This window comes from Mus musculus, chromosome 4 (assembly GCF_000001635.26).
Source record: "Mus musculus strain C57BL/6J chromosome 4, GRCm38.p6 C57BL/6J".
NCBI lineage: Eukaryota > Metazoa > Chordata > Mammalia > Rodentia > Muridae > Mus > Mus musculus.
Genome location: NC_000070.6, coordinates 133,157,808 through 133,175,190, shown reverse-complemented (window position 1 = coordinate 133,175,190; position 17,383 = coordinate 133,157,808). Strand labels below are relative to the sequence as shown.

The following is a 17,383-nucleotide window of genomic DNA, read 5'->3' as shown; positions in this document are numbered from 1 at the left end:
CAAGTCACAGTGGACAGGCCATATTTTTATTTCTTAGAAAACCATAAAGAGGGCTGGAGAGATGGCTCAGCAGGTAAGAGTACTGACTGCTCTTCCAGAGGTCCTGAGTTCAAATCCCAGAAATCACATGGTAGCTCACAACCACCTGTAATGAGATCTGACGCCCTCTTCTGGTGCATCTGAAGACAGTTACAGTGTACTTATATATAAAATAAATAAATAAATCTTTTTTTTAAAAAAAGGAAGAAAACCATAAAGAAATTTAAAATGTCATAAAAGCCTTTGTGCTACCTTACATCAAATGAAAAGGCACAGAAGCAACTACAGAAACTCAACTATAAATTCCAAAGAAGAGGAGGAGGAGGAAGAAGAGAAAGAAAAGGAGGAGGGGAAGGAAGAAACGATCGTCATCATCATCATCAAGTTTACTCACATCAAATCCTAAAACATCAGCTTATCACCAGACAAGCTGCCTGCAAATCCAAAACGCTTACTACAAGCTCATCACTACAGAGATTAAAGGCAAACCAACACATTGTTGCACCAAAATGAAACAAAAACCCCAAACTAACAAATACACAGAGAGGCAGTGGAACCTTTTGGAACAGGCTGCTCCTTGTTATGGACATTCTGATCTGCTACAAGTAAAAATAAAACAGGAAGCCAGCAGCCTGGGGAACAAGATTTCCTGTCACCAAGAGTAACAACATAGGAACTAAAAGAACCAGCTGTTTGCTTCTAACTTTGAACCTCTCTAACGGTCGCTGTGAGGCAGCTGTGCCTATCTTTGGGATGCAGAGGTGTTTCCTAAATACTTGTCCGTTCATTGTCTTAGGAAATGACTCCCATTCCATTTCTCTGCTAGGATCCTCCTTTGACCCCACAGGTTTTTAACACTAACTCCCTCCCTCCAGACTTTCCAGCTTAACTCTTCTACTTAAAGCAAACAGCACTAGGTACTCGATGCACAGCTACACTTAACAGCACACTGTGATTAGTGAATCTACAACATGGTGTAAAGAGTCTAAGGCCGGGCGTGGTGGCGCACGCCTTTAATCCCAGCACTCGGGAGGCAGAGGCAGGCAGATTTCTGAGTTCGAGGCCAGCCTGGTGTACAGCGTGAGTTTCAGGACAGCCAGGGCTACACAGAGAAACCCTGTCTCGAAAAAAACAAAAAACAAACAAAACAACAACAACAACAACAACAAAAGACAGAGAGAATGGGAAAAAATGTTAATACCCATCAAGAAAAACAGATGTGCTATTTCTTTTCAAAAGATTTTGTTGTTTTGGTTTTGACCAGGTATGGGGGCCTATGCCTTTAATCTCAGCACTTGGGAGACAAGGCAGTAGTCTCTCTCTGTGTGTTAGAGGCCAGCCTGGTCTACATAACAAGATCGGAGACAGCCAAGGCTAGATAGAGAAACCCTGCTTCAATACAAACAAAAAACATTTCTGGAGCTGGAGAAAAACCTCAGAACAGACAGGGGTTCGAGTCCCAGAACCCACCTTCTTCTGGCCTCTGAGGGCATTGTACTCACACAGTGCACAGACACATATGCAGGCCAAACACCCACATACAGAAAATAAAGATAAAAGTAAAATAAATATGAGGGGTAGAAAGGAGATTTTTTTCAGACACCAAAGAGAGACAAGACACCCTGCAGTACAGAAGTACTTGTACCAAATGCTCCTTTTTTTTAGGTAACCAAGGACTGGTTGTCTTCTATGGGAGAAGTATGAAATTATGCATAACCTGAAACACACTTGTAATTTGACAAAAGAAAAAAAACCCTACATTTGAATGATAAACTTAGAAATAGCCAGCAGACTGCAGCCTTTAGACTCTCCATGTCATTTCTAACTGCAGAAATACATGGCTTGCGGAGTCAGGACACATGAGTTGGTCTCTTGCCTCTGATACCTCATAATTGTTATCTTCAACAATTTTCCTATAGACACTAAAAAATATATCCAAAACTCCCTCTACAGAGCTGGAAGGGAAGGGATAGGTATTTGTAGTTCCACAGGTCATAGGCAAAGCTTCCTGTTGAATGAACTCTATTCATTGATAAATATTTAAAAACACTTTAAGCCGTGGACATATTACATAGTTGAATGCAACATTCACATAAAAAATTTAAAGATGAAACCCTGGACTTCAATGAATTTGATGGGTTTTCCACCCGAAGTTGCCCCTAGCTATACGCTCAGACCTCCTGAAATACAATCCTCTCTCCTCCAGTCTCCCAACTGTGCTCCTCATCTGAACCATGGAACAAAGGGAATGATTAGAGCGACTATTTCCTCAATTTCCTTCCAGACTGTACATAAGGAGTGCCACTGTGGATGCCCTGGAGAAGTTAGTCTCTCACACACAACAGGTGCCCCGTGACATTAGCCTCTCTGCAGACAGTCTCTCCCTGAACCTGAAGCTTGCTGCTTATAGCTAGCCTAGGTGCTCAGTGAGCATCCTAGATCCTGTCTCCGCCCCAAACTGATGGGGCTACATGCATGTGTGGCCAAGCCTTGGCTGGTTTACAAGGGTGCTGGAGATCTGAGCCCTGGTCCTGACGCAGCATAGCAAGAGCTCTTACCCGCTGAGCCCTCTCTCCAGCCCTTTAGTCATATATTACTTTTGATTAGGAAAATTACATAATATCACAATGGCTGCTAATCTCAGGATTTGAGGTCTTATCTTGAGAGTGTTAAATAGAAAATGAGTTAGAACTGTCAAAAACATAAAAGTTACAGAGAAGTAAATTTCAATTTATCTAGTTCTTTATAACTAGCGCAGCTCTATAGCAGAATGGGTTCTCTTTGGATAAAACTGTGAAGTCTTTCCAGCCTGTGCATGAGCAACTGTCAGGCATGTTGAGGGAGGAAATCCTAAAATACAAGAAGGTACTGGGAGGGGGTGGGGTCAAGTGTGTACAAAGCTGGGCTGGGAAGATGGCCAGAGGTTAAGAGCATCTAAAGTTCTTGTATGAGAATCTAAAAATCTGTTCCTGGCATCCACATAAGGTAACTCACAACCATCCAACACCTTTCTCTTGACTTTGTGGACATCTGTATCTGCAGATGCACACACACACATGCCCACCTACATCCTCATACATAATTAAAAACTAAAATTAGGGGCTGGAGAGATGGGTCAGCAATTAAGAACTGGCTGTTCTTCCAGAGGACTTGAGTTGAATTCCCAGCACCCACATAGAGGCTCACAACCATCTGTAACTCCAGTTCCAGGAGATCTGATGCCCTCTTCTGTATTCCAAGGGCACCAGGCACAGATATACATGCAGGTGTACTAACATACATGCAGGCAAAACCCTCATACACCTACATTTTTTTAAATTAAAAAAAAAAAAGTCTATCTAAGGGCTTGGGTTCATCCCCAACCTCACAGAAGGAAGAAAAGAGGTGAGGGGTCCAACTGCATCCTCACAGCACCTTCTCAATCAATCAGGGATGCAGCATGTGAGGGCAGTCAGGCTGCAACATCTGTCTGTCTTCTCACTGATGCCAGGGTGATTTGGCTGATGAAGTTGGCTAGGCAGGTGTCCTCCTTACTCCTTCAGCTTCATGCCTGTCCCTCCCAAAGCTGTATGCTCCCTCCTACACCACAGATTAAGCACCAGGACTATCTTGGCTGCTCTCTTCTGCTAAAGGCCCCAAAGAATCTCTCAAAGATGTAGATGCTAGGGATATAGTTCAGCCATAAAGTGTTAACGCACTTGCCTAGCATGTATCTGAGGCCCTAGGTTTGGTCTACAGTACCAGCACCAGCACCTACACCCACCGCAGACACCACCATCACCACTATCAGGGAAAAAAAAAAAAAGTTTGTCATTCTCACCAGGTTTCAGTCTCCTCAGCTGCAAAATAGACTAAGCTAAGCGATCTTTGAGGACCTTCCAAGGCCAGCACAGGAGGTTGAGACGGCGAGCATCAAGGAGCACTCAAGGCTAGCCTGGGCAACACAGCAACTTCTAAAATATATGGATTTGCTTCTAAGCTGTCACAACCTTCTCACTTGGGAAACATCCACTTGTGTTCTAAACACAAGGTAAAACAAGTCGAGATTTTGCCAGTTACCAAGACCCATGTGATAGATACACAATTGGCCCAAAGAATATTCCAGAGAGAATACTGGGGTTATGTTATTTATACTCTAGGGGGGTCCCAGACCAATCTGAGAGAACTATACCTGAAGAAGTCCAAAGGAAAGAGGTACCAGATATCCAAACCAGACCCAGAAGCAACCCCATATTCACCTCTAACAGATTTCAGCCTAAGGGAATAAATCCAAAACACACACACAAAAAAAAAAGAAAAAAAAATCTCACACATCCCTCTCTAGCCCTGGACTGGCAGTATGCCAACCAGTCTGGATGTTGGCACCATGATGGGATTTATATTTTGAAAGTGAAGCTGGATGACAGGGTCTTTCAGATCTCCCTCAAATGATGAAATTCTTCAAGTGTGCACAGTAGAGTTTAGCATGGAATATATGCACACCACATTAGCACAGGAAAAAGCCCAGCTTTTGCTTCCTGAACTTCTACAATCTTGTTGCCAACATCATTGGGTAGTTATGGGGTGGAAGGATGCTGCATGCGAGAAGCAGCAGCAGCAACAGTCTGTACTGCACATTCCGCAGTCCTGTTCATACTGAGAAAAGGTATATGCCTGCCCAGAATGGCAAGGATAGTCATTTTGAGCTGTTTATAATAAACAAACAATTGATGACACCTGCAGATTTCTATGATCACATTCAAAAGGCAAGCATACAGGAGCCACAGCCATAACCCTCACAAGGAAAATGCTTCCCGAGGTAGTTCCTCTTTAAAACGATCAGCAGAAGAAGGGACAGGAACATGTGGGGACGCTGGGTCTGGGCAATGGCAACTTCTGCTTTCACTTCAACTTTCCTCACTGCTCAGTTACCAGTGCTTTGAAAGGGGGTAAACAAGTTCACTCTGCAGTTTCCTCTTGCAAAAGGCAAATTTCAAATTTCCTTACTTAAAATTGTGCATTTCATCAGATTTAATATTTTTAATAGCTAAGTATGGGCACAGGCCTGTAACACAGAAGACAGAGAATCCAAGGCCATCCTTGGCTACCCAAGACTTTGTTCTCAATACCCACTCATTCCCTCCACAAACCAATGTTCACTGAAGTTAAATAACCACCTGGCGGCAAGACTACACAGTCTTAGCAGCATAGTCCAAACTGGTGCAATAAAACATTTAAGGTGTGACAGTGGACAGGAGAGGTGGCTTTGTGGTGAAGAGCATTTGCTGCTCTTCCAAAGGACCCGAGTTTGATACCCAGCACCCACAGGTGACTCACACCTGTGTTTAACTGTGAGCCTGCTTCTCCCTTTCTCTCAAAAAGCACAATGTAGACTACAGCAGTCCCCCACACTGTGAAGTGAGGACAAGGAAGAAAACTTCCTCAAAGGCTAAGGCACACACCCACTTCCTGCTGAAACACAGGGTGGGGCTGAGCTGACAAATATAACCACTCTTTCCAAACACAAGGCACTACTGACAAATCAGGCTGGGTGACTGAAACAATGTCCAACAGAGATGGCAGGACAGAAAGGTTCTGCAGTGGACAGAGAAAACACGCCTATGCAAGCCAAGCAAGAGAGCTTCTGCGCTAAACTAAGAGAAATTTCCAACGCGATAAAGCAATGTCCTCTGGCCTAACTGCAGTCAACCTGAAGAAGCTTCCTGTTTTAATTTGACTCTCAGACACCTAGGAAACAGGATTTCTGAACTGCAGTAGCACACTCCTTGAGCGCACTGTACATGCAGGGGCCATTCATCCTTGCTAATTCCCCAACTGTCTGTCCACCTCTCTCTCACCCTACCTTACTATTCTCAAGCTTCCGTCACAGCGTCGCTCTTGAAATGAAGATCAGAGGATTATCTCCTTCAAATTTAATTTTCTTCTAGAAATTTCCCCCATAAGTGACCAAAATTAGGCTCTATTTCCAGGAGAGCAGGACCCACCTGGTTTCTCAAAAGATAATGCATTCAGGTTAGTTTAACTGTAGCCTACTCTTACAAACAAAACAAAACAAAAACAAAAACAAAGAAAGAAAAAAGCTCGAGAGATGCTATATGGAACTAAGACATATTCTCAGCTCTGAGAAAAAACATTTAGTTCTCTTTTTTCTTTTGACTTTTTATTTTTTTAATTGCAAAGAAGACTTATTAGAGTATTTCTTTTTTTTTCCCATTTTTTATTAGGTATTTAGCTCATTTACATTTCCAATGCTATACCAAAAGTCCCCCATACCCACCCGAGTATTTCTTGTCTCTATTTTCGCCCAATTCCTTTTTATGAAGCCACTTGGACATCAAAAGCTACAGAATACTGTCACTAATGATTTTCAGCTACAAACAGAAAGTTTACTGTACTTTTCTAACCTAATGTTAATTTCCAGTAATATTCATTATTGACAAAATGGTATGATTTGAAATGGGCTACCCATAACCTAAATTAGCACCTTTTTTGTTTGTTTGTTTGTTTGTTTGTTTAGGTTTTTTGAGACAGGGTTTCTCTGTATAGCTCTGGCTGTCCTGGAACTCACTTTGTAGACCAGGCTGGCCTCGAACTCAGAAATCCGCCTGCCTCTGCCTCCCGAGTGCTGGTTGTTGTTTTGGGGTTTTTTTTGTTTGTTTGTTTGTTTGTTTTGTTTTGTTTTGTTTTTGGTTTTTCGAGACAGGGTTTCTCTGTGTAGCTCTGGCTGCCCTGGAACTTACTCTTTAGACCAGGCTGGCCTGGAACTCAGAAATCCGCCTGCCTCTGCCTCCCAAGTGCTGGGATTAAAGGCGTGTGCCACCACGCCTGGCTGTTTGTTTGTTTTTTTGTTTTGTTTTGTTTTGTTTTGTTAAGATTTATTTATTGATTATATGTAAGTACACTGTAGCTGTCTTCAGACACTCCAGAAGAGGGAGTCAGATCTCATTATGGATGGTTGTGAGCCACCATGTGGTTGCTGGGATTTGAACTCCGGACCTTCAAGAGCAGTCGGGTGCTCTTACCAACTGAGCCATCTCACCAGCCCTGTTTTGATTTTTGATACAGGGTTTTACTATGTAGTCCTGGCTGGCCTGAAACCCACTATGTAGATAGAGCAGGCTGGCCTGAACTCACAGAGATCCATCTGTCTCTGTCCTGAGTGATGGGATTAAAGTTATATGCCACCATGCCAGGCCCTAAATTAGCCTTAATTAAATAAATATATAATGAATAATTTCCCTCATCAACAGAAGAGTCTTTTTCCTAACATTTGTAGAGACCGGATTTCTTTCAGCTGTCATCATCAATTAAACATTAAATTACACAAGCTCCCCATCAATGATCAGAGAACCCTGTTTAAGAAAGAGTGCAAGAGCCAGCGGAAGCAGGGAGTGGTCTGGGATGCTCATTTCCAGAATGACCTGTCTGTGCATTCTTGGACTCATACCAACAGGGGCTGGAACCACACAACTACTATCTGCGCTGGAGGCCGTATATACTCCCACATGTGTGCCATGACACACACAAGCCCCCACCCACCCAAAATAAACGTTTAAAGACTGTTTTTTTGGAGAGACAAGGTGTCTCTCAACATAGTCTTGGCTGGCCTGGAGCTCAGATTCTCCTGACTCTGCCTCCTTCTTTGTTTTTTGTTTTTTTTGTTTTTTGTTTTGTTTTGGTTTTTTTTTTTTTTTTTCCAGACAGGGTTTCTCTGTGTAGCCCTGGCTGTCCTGGAACTCACTCTGGAGACCAGGCTGGCCTTGAACTCCTGCCTCTGCCTCCCAAGTGCTGGGATTGCATGCGCCACCCCGCCTGGCTTGCCTCTTCCTTCTGAGTACTGGGATTAAAGGCATGCACCATCATGCCAGAGTAAAATAAAATTTGAGACATTAAAGTAGTGGGAGGACTAATTAGAAATAGGGAGGCAATCAATTCACTTGGGAAAGGAAGAAAGTGGAAGTGAATATGATCAAGATATATTACACACACGTGTGGAAGCGAATCATGATCAAGGTACATTACACACATGTATGAAACTGCCATGACTAAGGGCTGGAGAGAGAGCTTGGCTTTAAAGTCCAAGCACGCGGATCTGAGTTCTCCAACAAGCTGGGAGGACCAAAGAGCTCTCTGCACCTCAGCACTGGAGAGACAGGATTGCAGATGACCTTGAATTTGCAATCTTCCTGCCTCCGTCCACCTCCCAGATTCTAGGACGTGCCACTGCGTCTAGTTTACGTGGTGCTGGAGATTGACACTCCCCCACAGCCTCGTGCTTCCCACCAACTCCCTGACATCCACAGCCCACAGCTGGCTTTCATACAATGCTTATCCCATCTTGCTTCCCTACTCTGGGGACAGACAGTATGGTAGATACTACAATCCTTGGCTCACGCAGTAGAAGTGAGGATGAGTGGGGTCAAGCTCCCTCTACACAAGGCACTGAAGTGCCCGCTGGTGGGCTGGGTGCAGTGCTGTGGGAATAAAGAAGGGAAGAGTGCATCAGAGCTGCTCTGCTGCCCATCAGCCACGGGATCTCCTCATCCGGCCAACTCTCTAACGACTCAGTTTAAGCTCCGTGATGTCTCACTTTGGGTTTTGAGCTTCTAGATGCAGTAACTGTTCCCTCTCTGGAAATGAACAGCCAAAAAAGTAACTAACTTCACACAACTGAGAAAGGCCACGGAAAAGAAGGCTGCAGCGCAACACCAAAAAAGAAAATTCAGCAAAATGTTTTGCTGACAGCTCAGGGCAATCCACAAACACACCGTGTGGTCATGGAGCAAGCAGATGCAGCAGTCTGGAGAGTGACTGTACACCAGGAGACAGGGGAGAGACCTAGCAATCTCAGCTACAGCCGAGCAACAGGGAGCAGAATTATGGAGCAAACTGCCATGCACGTTCATACCAATGATTCTATTCTGCCATCCTGCAACAAGAATTCATTCCTGAAAAACTGTCACATACTCATCTGTCACAAAGAACCAAGCCACCAGCAACTGACTCAGAGTCAGCAAAGGGCAGCTGGACATCTACTTCTCACAAGGTCATCACTCAAAACATGGGGGTTAGGAGGACAGGATCTCGAGCAGATGAAAACAATAAATACCTTTCTGCCTTCAGTTTACTTCGAAGTAACCAAACCTAATAAGCACTAGGGCAAAGCTGCAAGAACAGGAGCTTTAAGATCCAGATGTGAGGGCTGGTGAGATGGCTCAGTGGGTAAGAGCACCCGATTGCTCTCCCGAAGGTCCGAAGTTCAAATCCCAGCAACCACATGGTGGCTCACAACCACCGGAGATCCTGATGCCCTCTTCTGGTGCGTCTGAAGACAGCTACAGTGTACTTACATATAATAAATAAATAAAAATTAAAAAAAAAGAAAAAAACAAACAAAAAGATCCAGATGTGAGACCGACCCACCTAGCACCATCACATCGACCGCCATCACATTTTACCTCTGATATTCTGGCAAGCTGTCTAACCTCTCAGTCTGTTTCCTAACCTGGTAGATTAATGATTCCTATTCTGTAAAATTATTCTGAAGAAAAAGAAAAGATAGCTATACAACGTATGATGCCGGGTTGGGACAGCTCAGACCCCAGCATTCATACAGAAGCCAATGTGACAGACAGCACAGCTGCGTCCCAGTGATATCCCAGTGATAGAAATGCAGAGACAGGGGGATTCCTGGGGCTAACTGGCCAGCCAATCTAGCCTAATGGGGAGCTCTAAGCAAACTGAGATCATGTCTCAAAAGAGCAGGGCAGCATTCTTAAGGTTGCCCTTTGTGCTCTGCATGCACAAAAGTGCAGGTGCACCTCCCCATATGAATACATGCACACATGCATGAGCACACCCACACGCACACACACAATTAAAATAGCCAGGTAAGGCGGCACATACCTTTGATCCTCACACTCTGGAGGCAGGCGCAGACAGATCTCTGAATTTTTGGCCAGCCTGGTCTACACAGAGAACTCCAGGCCAGTGAAAACTACACAGAGACCCTACCTCAGAAAAAGGCAGAGTGTATACACAGAATAGATCACTCAAATGCCAACAGCAGTAGAAGAAGCATGGTGGTAGTGGAAGAATGGCTAACTTCTGTGGCTGAGGAGATGGCTCAGTGGATAAGAGCACTCAGTGTTCTTACAAAGGACCCAGGTTTGATTTTCAGCTCACAACTGTCTGTAACTCAGCTCCAATGGACCCAACAGTATATCCTGTGAGGGTACCTGTATTCACATGCATTTACATACACAGACACAAAATTAACTAAGAAAGACCAACAATATGGCTCACCAGGTCTTTTTGTTTTGTTTTTCCAGACAGGGTTTCTCTGTATAGCCCTAGCTGTCCTGGAACTCTGTAGACCAGGCTGGCTTTGAACTCAGAAATCTGCCTGCCTCTGCCTCCCAAGTGCTGGGATTACAGGTGTGCGCCACCACCGCCCGGCTTGGTAATGAGTCTTACCACCAAGTCTAATGACTTGAATTTGTTGCCTGAAATCACCGTGAAGGAGATACCCAAGTTCTGCAAGTTATCCTGACTTCCACACCTGTGCCAAACACACAGAGATTAATAAACGAATAAATGTAGCACCCTTGAGGGGATAAGAATAGAGGAGCTGGGAGGACACAGGACTGTGCTCCTGAGGTTACAGCACAGCGGAGGCTGCGGGAAGAAGGTCCTGAATTCAAGGCCAGTCCGAGTCACGCAGCAAAACCATGCGGCAAAATCACAAACAAACAGAGGCAATACATTACACAACAGCATCGAATTTCATCCTAGAATAAAGTACGGAAAATATAGACAGGTCACTTTCAGAGGACTTGTACTATGTACTTCAACAACTCTGAGACTACTAAGGGCAAAATGTACCATGAGTCAACAATCAAATGTGCCCCAAAGGACACATCTGAGAATGGATGAAGTATGGGGCTGGAAAGTTAGCTGCTAAAGAAGCAGAGTCCAGGTTCAGCTCAACCCCCTGGAAAAGGTCCCACAACCACCCGAAAATTCTACATCCATAGAAAAGGTCCCACAACCACCCAAAAATTCTACATCCATAGAAAAGGTCTCACAACCACCCGAAAATTCTACATTCAGGGGATCCTACACCCTCTTCTGGCCTCCTCGGGCTCACACACACATATATAATACACACATACACGTGCATTTTTAAAAGTCTTTTTTATATGCCTCTTCTTTGTTTTGTTTTTGAGATGAGGTTTCAATTGTATAACCCTGGCTGTCCTGGACCCATTCTGTAGACCAGGCTGGTCTCAAACTTACCGAGATCCTCCTGCCTCTGCATCTATTTCTACTAGCTGATTTTTATTCTACTTCTTTTAGTTATAAATGGTATCTTCTTGAAATGTTATATAATTTAAAAATTAGTATTCTAGCCTCAAACTCATAGATCTGCTTGCCTGTGCTTTCTCAATGCTCAGTTCAAAGACGTGTGCCACCACACCCTGCTAAGCAGGGTTTTTTGTTGTTTTTCAAAGATTATATATGTGTATGTGTGTGTGTATATATGTATATGTGTATGTATATATATGTGTGTGTGTATGTATATGTATACATATGTATATATATGTGTGTATATATATGTGTATATATATGTGTGTGTGTGTGTATATATATATATATATATATATACATACATATATACACACACACACACACACACACACACACACACACACACATAAATAAAATAAGTACGCTGTCGCTGTCTTCACATACACCAGAAGAGGACATCAGATTGGAAGAGCAGTCAGTGCTCTTAACCACTGAGCCATCTCTCCAGCCCCCTTCTAAGCATTTTTATGATGAATACTTTTCGTTAGTATACAAGCCAAGACATACCATACACATGTCATGCTCACCTTTGCCACTCATGCCCCCCAGAATAGACAGGTTTTTTATTTTTTGATTGTTTTGGTTTTGGACAGGGTTTTACCATGTAGCCCTGGCTAGCCTAGAATTCACAGATTTACCCAGCTCTATCCTCCACCCCCAGTTTGAGGATTGAAGGACTGACCACCATACATCCCAGATAGACAGCTCTTAATGTGTATACCATCATAGCCAACCCAAAGAGCTTTTAATCTCAGGTCCAGAGTCAGCCTATAATCTGTGGTTTATGCCTATAATCCTCGTGTAAAGAGCTGCAGGCAGGAGAGCTGGAGCTTTCAGTCAGCCTGGGCTAAAAACAAGCAGAATGAAAAGAAGCCCAGGCAGCAGGTAGATCTCTGAGTTTTTTAGACCAGCCTGGTTCTAGGACAGCCAGAGCCACACAGAGAAATCACGTCTTGAAAAACAAGCAAACAAACAAACATTTAAAAGATACGCATGTCTATCTATGTTCAAAGTTCACATTTTTCCCCTAACACAAAGCTAACTCCTCACAAAATCCATACAAGAGACAAATACACTTGAATTTCTCATCTCAGGAAAGTGCCCCAAGCTCCAGACTAGGTTCCTCTCCCTTAAAAATCAGACTGCACGATAGCACAGGAAAGTTTCCTGACATATTTATCCTAGAACGGAAGTGGTGTTAATGAGAATAACACACCGCTTTCTCTCTCTCTCTCTCTCTCTCTCTCTCTCTCTCTCTCTCTCTCTCTCTCTCTCTCTGCACCCAGTTTTAGCCAGCTGCTCAGGGGCTTCACATCTCTCACTTTAAACAACATAAACACTGGCTCATTTGACGTGCCAGCCTCAGATGACACATTTAGATGACACTGCTTTCAAAACAAAAAACAAAAAAAAAACCACAAACCAAACCAAAACCCCCTCTAGTTTCTGGAGAGCTGGGCACTCGGGCTGGCACTTTTATCTACAGGGTCCCAGAGAATCCCTTTAAGCTTCGGTCTCCATTCACTGCTCAGTGTGTCACATCGTTCCACCAGGGACTTCTTTAAAAAGCATCTAATCCCTCATCTTTTTTTGTTGTTGTTTTTTGTTTTTTGAGACAGGGTTTCTCTGTGTAGCCCTGGCTGTCCTGGAACTCACTTTGTAGACCAGGCTGGCCTGGAACTCCAAAATCCGCCTGCCTCTGCCTCCCAAGTGCTGGGATTAAAGGTGTGCGCCACCACGCCCGTTTTTTGTTTTTTTGTTTTTTTGTTTAAATGATTCAAAACATATTCCTATGGGTAATTCTCCTAAACTATGTAAGTATATTTTTAAATAAAATTCTTGCAACTTTTTTCTAAAAACAGTTGTTTTCACCCAAGTCAAGAAAGTAATGTCAGGGCTGATGAGATAGCTCAGTAGGTAAGAGCACCCGACTGCTCTTCCGAAGGTCTGAAGTTCAAATCCCAGCAACCACATGGTGGCTCACAACCACCAGTAATGAGATCTGATGCCCTCTTCTGGTGTGTCTGAAGACAGCTACAGTGTACTTACATGTAATAAATAAATAAAGAAAGAAATGAATGAATGAATGAATGTGTTTGTGCACCACCAAAAAAAAAAAAAAGAAAGTAATGTCAGAAATTTGTTTTCCCTGATCTCTTATAGGGCTATTGAAAAGATGTCTTTTTAAATTACTAAATGTAAACAGCTCATTAAATATAATCCAATTACTGTAACTGTAAAAAGGGAGTAATCGCAGTGTGTACGTGTGTTCTCGCCTACTGCATTTAATATATCGAATTAATCTTTTCAGCATTAATATTTTAAATTAACCTTTGACTTTGGAAAAATGTAAAAATGTCTCTCTTTTAAAACATATGCATGTGTGTGTAATGCTGTACTCTACTGCGTTTTGTTGCAGTTTTAACCACAAACATTTTTGGCAGGAATAGTTTATTCCTTCAGAAGGCCTAATTATATCCCACCTAGTCCAACTTAACTGATATTCCTTATCTGCCATAAATTACATTGAAGGTCTATGTAAAATTCCAGGGCTTAAGTGGGACAAAAAGCCAAAAGATTAATTCTGTAGCATTCCAATCCACAGAGATGTCACCTGGAAAGACAATCCAATATAAACTCTGTCACCAGAATGTAATGGTCCAGTGCTCTACACTTCCTAAGTTCTACTCTGTCCTCACCAAGCCCTCCTGGGACACCCCCGGGGCGTGATCTTATTCTCCGGGCTCTGGCCCCTCAAGTCTGCCACCCCCACACTTTCTCTGAGCATCCATCTGGCTCGTTGGCTTTGACACTCCCCTATTAAGCAACAGTAAATAAACTGTATATAGCTAAGTCTAGGAACTGCTTTGAAAATAGGCTCCAATAATTTTTGAAAGAACATCAATTAGAGCAGAGAGGGAAGAGAATCATACAAAAAAAGAAATGAACAAACTTGATCTTGGGCCCAATACATGCACTTAGAAAGCAGGGGGATGGTCAGGAGTCTGTGGCCAGCTTGAGCTATAAGACCCTGTTTTTAAACGTTTGAGGGTTGACAGGATAGTTCAGTAGGTGAAGATGGCTTGCCACCAAGCCTGATAACCTGACCCACAATGGTGGAAGGCGATAATCAACACTTTTTAAAAATTTTCTGCTTATGAGTATATTGCCTTCATGTGTGTGTGCACACCACATATGTGCTTGAGAAGAGAGCCTCAGATCTGATGGAACAGTATGAAGTTGTGAGCTACCATGTGGGTGGCAGGACTGGAACCCAGGTCCTCCAAAGGAGCAGCAAGTGCTGTGAATGGATGAGCCGTCTCTCCAGCCCTGAACAGTGACGTCAAACCGTCCTCCGACCTCTGCACACGGACTCGGCTCAATCACTGTAATAGACTTAAAAGTTTCCAAACGTCAGCATGTAGGATGGGGCCTTGAAACCTGATGACAACCACAGCGCCCCAGAGAACAGCAGCATTAAAAGAAATTTCACAGATAAAGGGACATCAGCAGCCAAAAACTAAGCCCTATTCAAAATTTCAATGGCTCAAGTTTCATCTTGATAACACTGGTTTTTCTGTCCAAAATATATCTTATTAGGCAGCTCTTGAAAGTTAAAAGGTGTCTTTAAATGCCTGCTGACCTAAAATTGCCATGTTCCATACTTTAAAGGGATTGATTCTGTGCAAGACAATAAGATGCCAGCTTCTGCTCAAAGGCGATCAGGATACTATTTGGTGAACCTATTCTGCACCTGTACAAGTAAAATAAGCCTGGCCTGCATATGGCTCAGGGAGGGCTGTATTTATGTGGGCTCTCCCTATGACCTCTTGGCAGAAAATGTAAGAAAGTCCTTTTCTGAGGCTAAGGGGCGGGCCCAGGACTTTCAACTACCCATTCAAGCAGGGTTACAATTCCCCTCCTCCATAATTAAGTTCCCTTTTTCACTCTCCATGCATGCATGAGTTGCTGTGACACTGACGTGGGGCCCTGACATTAGCCTTTGAAGGTCATTTAAGTCTTTCCAAGCAGCCCTAAAAGATACGTATCATCCATTCTACAATGCCTGAATGTAGGATTTGGCACAATCCTCAGAGCAAATCACCCAAAACTTAAGAGGGCTCCGAATATATGAAACATAAAATGAGCAAATCGAAGAAATAAAACATGGTAAAACTCAGTTGCTCAAGATACAATAGTAGGCTAGTTGAAATGGTTCACGCCTTTTATCCCAGCACTTGGAAAACACGGACTAGAGGGTCATTGCAAGTTCAAGGATAGCCTGGTCTACTTAGCAAATTCTAGGCAGCCCGGGCTATACAGTGAGACCCTGTTGTCATCTAATACAGAGAGAATGTGCTTATTAATAATACCGGCTTTATTTGGGAAAGCAGAAAAGATTACTCACAACACAGCTGTTTTACATGGCTCAGACCTCACATCCTGTTCCTGCCTCATCTAAATTCCCCTTGTCTGTAGCCCCACAGACCGTGCCACTGGCTACCGGTTACACCACATTCTTCAATCTTTGCTGAGGTCTGTGGTCTTCTGAGATGAAGCACAAGAGAAGCTTCTCCTTAGGCCAAGAAGACTGACGTCCTCCCACCATGCCCTTCTGCTGCTCTCCGCTTTCATCTTAGAACTGGAGATTAAACCTTGTGAGCATATGGCAAGCTCTCTGCCCCAGAGCTATACCCTCAGCCCTTTCTTCCCTTCTAAGACAGGGTCTTGCTAAGTAGCCTAGGCTAGTCTAAACTCCATCTTCAACCCACACAGGCCTTGAACTTTCAATCTTCCAGCCTCAACTTTCTGAGTGACTCTGTTTAGAGGTTTGCCCGCCAGGCTTAGATCCACCTTGGTTCTCTAAGTTTCCCTATACCTTTCCCCACCAGCCCATCACACTGGGTTACAATCACTGCCTTTCTTACTTGCTGTCCTGATAACCTGAGAGGTTCTCTGAGGCTGGCAGTATTACTCATTCTTACTCTTAGCACCTGCAACTGTATTAGGAAGCAGAAAAATGAGCAGAAATTGAAGAGAGCAAATGAATGAGGCTCTTGGGCCCTAACTCCCACAAAGATAAGGATGTGGATAATGTCAGGACTGCTGCTCCTACAACTCTCTGAGGGAAAAGAGCCAACCTTCATAACACAAAGCAGAGTCTCTTTTAGGTTTTGTTTTTCAAGACAAGTTCTCTCTACATAGCCCTAGCCATCCTAGAACTCACTCTGTATGCCACACTGGCCTCCAAATCAAGAGATCCACCTGCCTCTTCCTCTGCCTTCCGAGTTCTGGGATTAAAGGCTTGCATAACCACATCCAACATTTGTTTTAGGTTTTTTGTGTGTATTTTTTTAAGATTTATTTATTTATGTGAGTATACTGTCACTCTTGTTAGACACACCAGAAGAGGGCATCATATCCCATTACAGATGGTTGTGAGCCACCATGTGGTTGCTGGGAATTGAACTCAGGACCTGTGGAAGAGCAGTTGGTACTCTTAACCACTGAGCCATCTCTCCAGCCCTTTTGTGGGGTTTTTATGTTGTTATTAGGAAAGAGTCTCCTGCAACCTAGGGTTAACTTTGAATTTGCTATGTAGCCAAAGATGGCTTTGAACTCTTAATCCTTTTGCCCCTACAGATCCCATTTATATGGTACTGGAGATCAAACCCAGCAGCTTCTAGAACAGTAGTCAAGCACTCTACCAAAGGAGCTAAAACCCCAACACTAACTTCTATTAAATGTATAGTGGCAGCCTGGAATTGTGGTAAACAACTTCACTCCTAGCTTTTTTTTTTTTTTTTTTTTTTTTTTGGTTTTTCAAGACAGGGTTTCTCTGTGCAGTCCTGGCTGTCCTGGAACTCACTCTGTAGACCAGGCTGGCCTCGAACTCAGAAATCCGCCTGCCTCTGCCTCCCAAGTGCTGGGATTAAAGGCGTGCACCACCACCGCCCGGCCACTCTGTGAGTTC

At 43.5% G+C, this 17,383-nt stretch overlaps 1 protein-coding gene across 3 annotated transcripts in view; it reads right to left on the bottom strand.

Moving 5' to 3' along the window:
* The window catches only part of Wasf2 (WAS protein family, member 2), a 69,218-nt gene that overhangs the window by 24,558 nt on the left and 27,277 nt on the right, over positions 1-17,383 (bottom strand). Inside the window, exon 2 of one of the 3 annotated variants that reach the window (XM_006538849.4) lies at positions 14,661-14,805. The exons of the other annotated variants lie outside the window; for them this stretch is intronic. The gene's annotated coding sequence lies outside the window, so the exon portion shown is untranslated. The remainder of the gene's footprint in view (positions 1-14,660; positions 14,806-17,383) is intronic. 3 annotated transcript variants of the gene reach the window in all.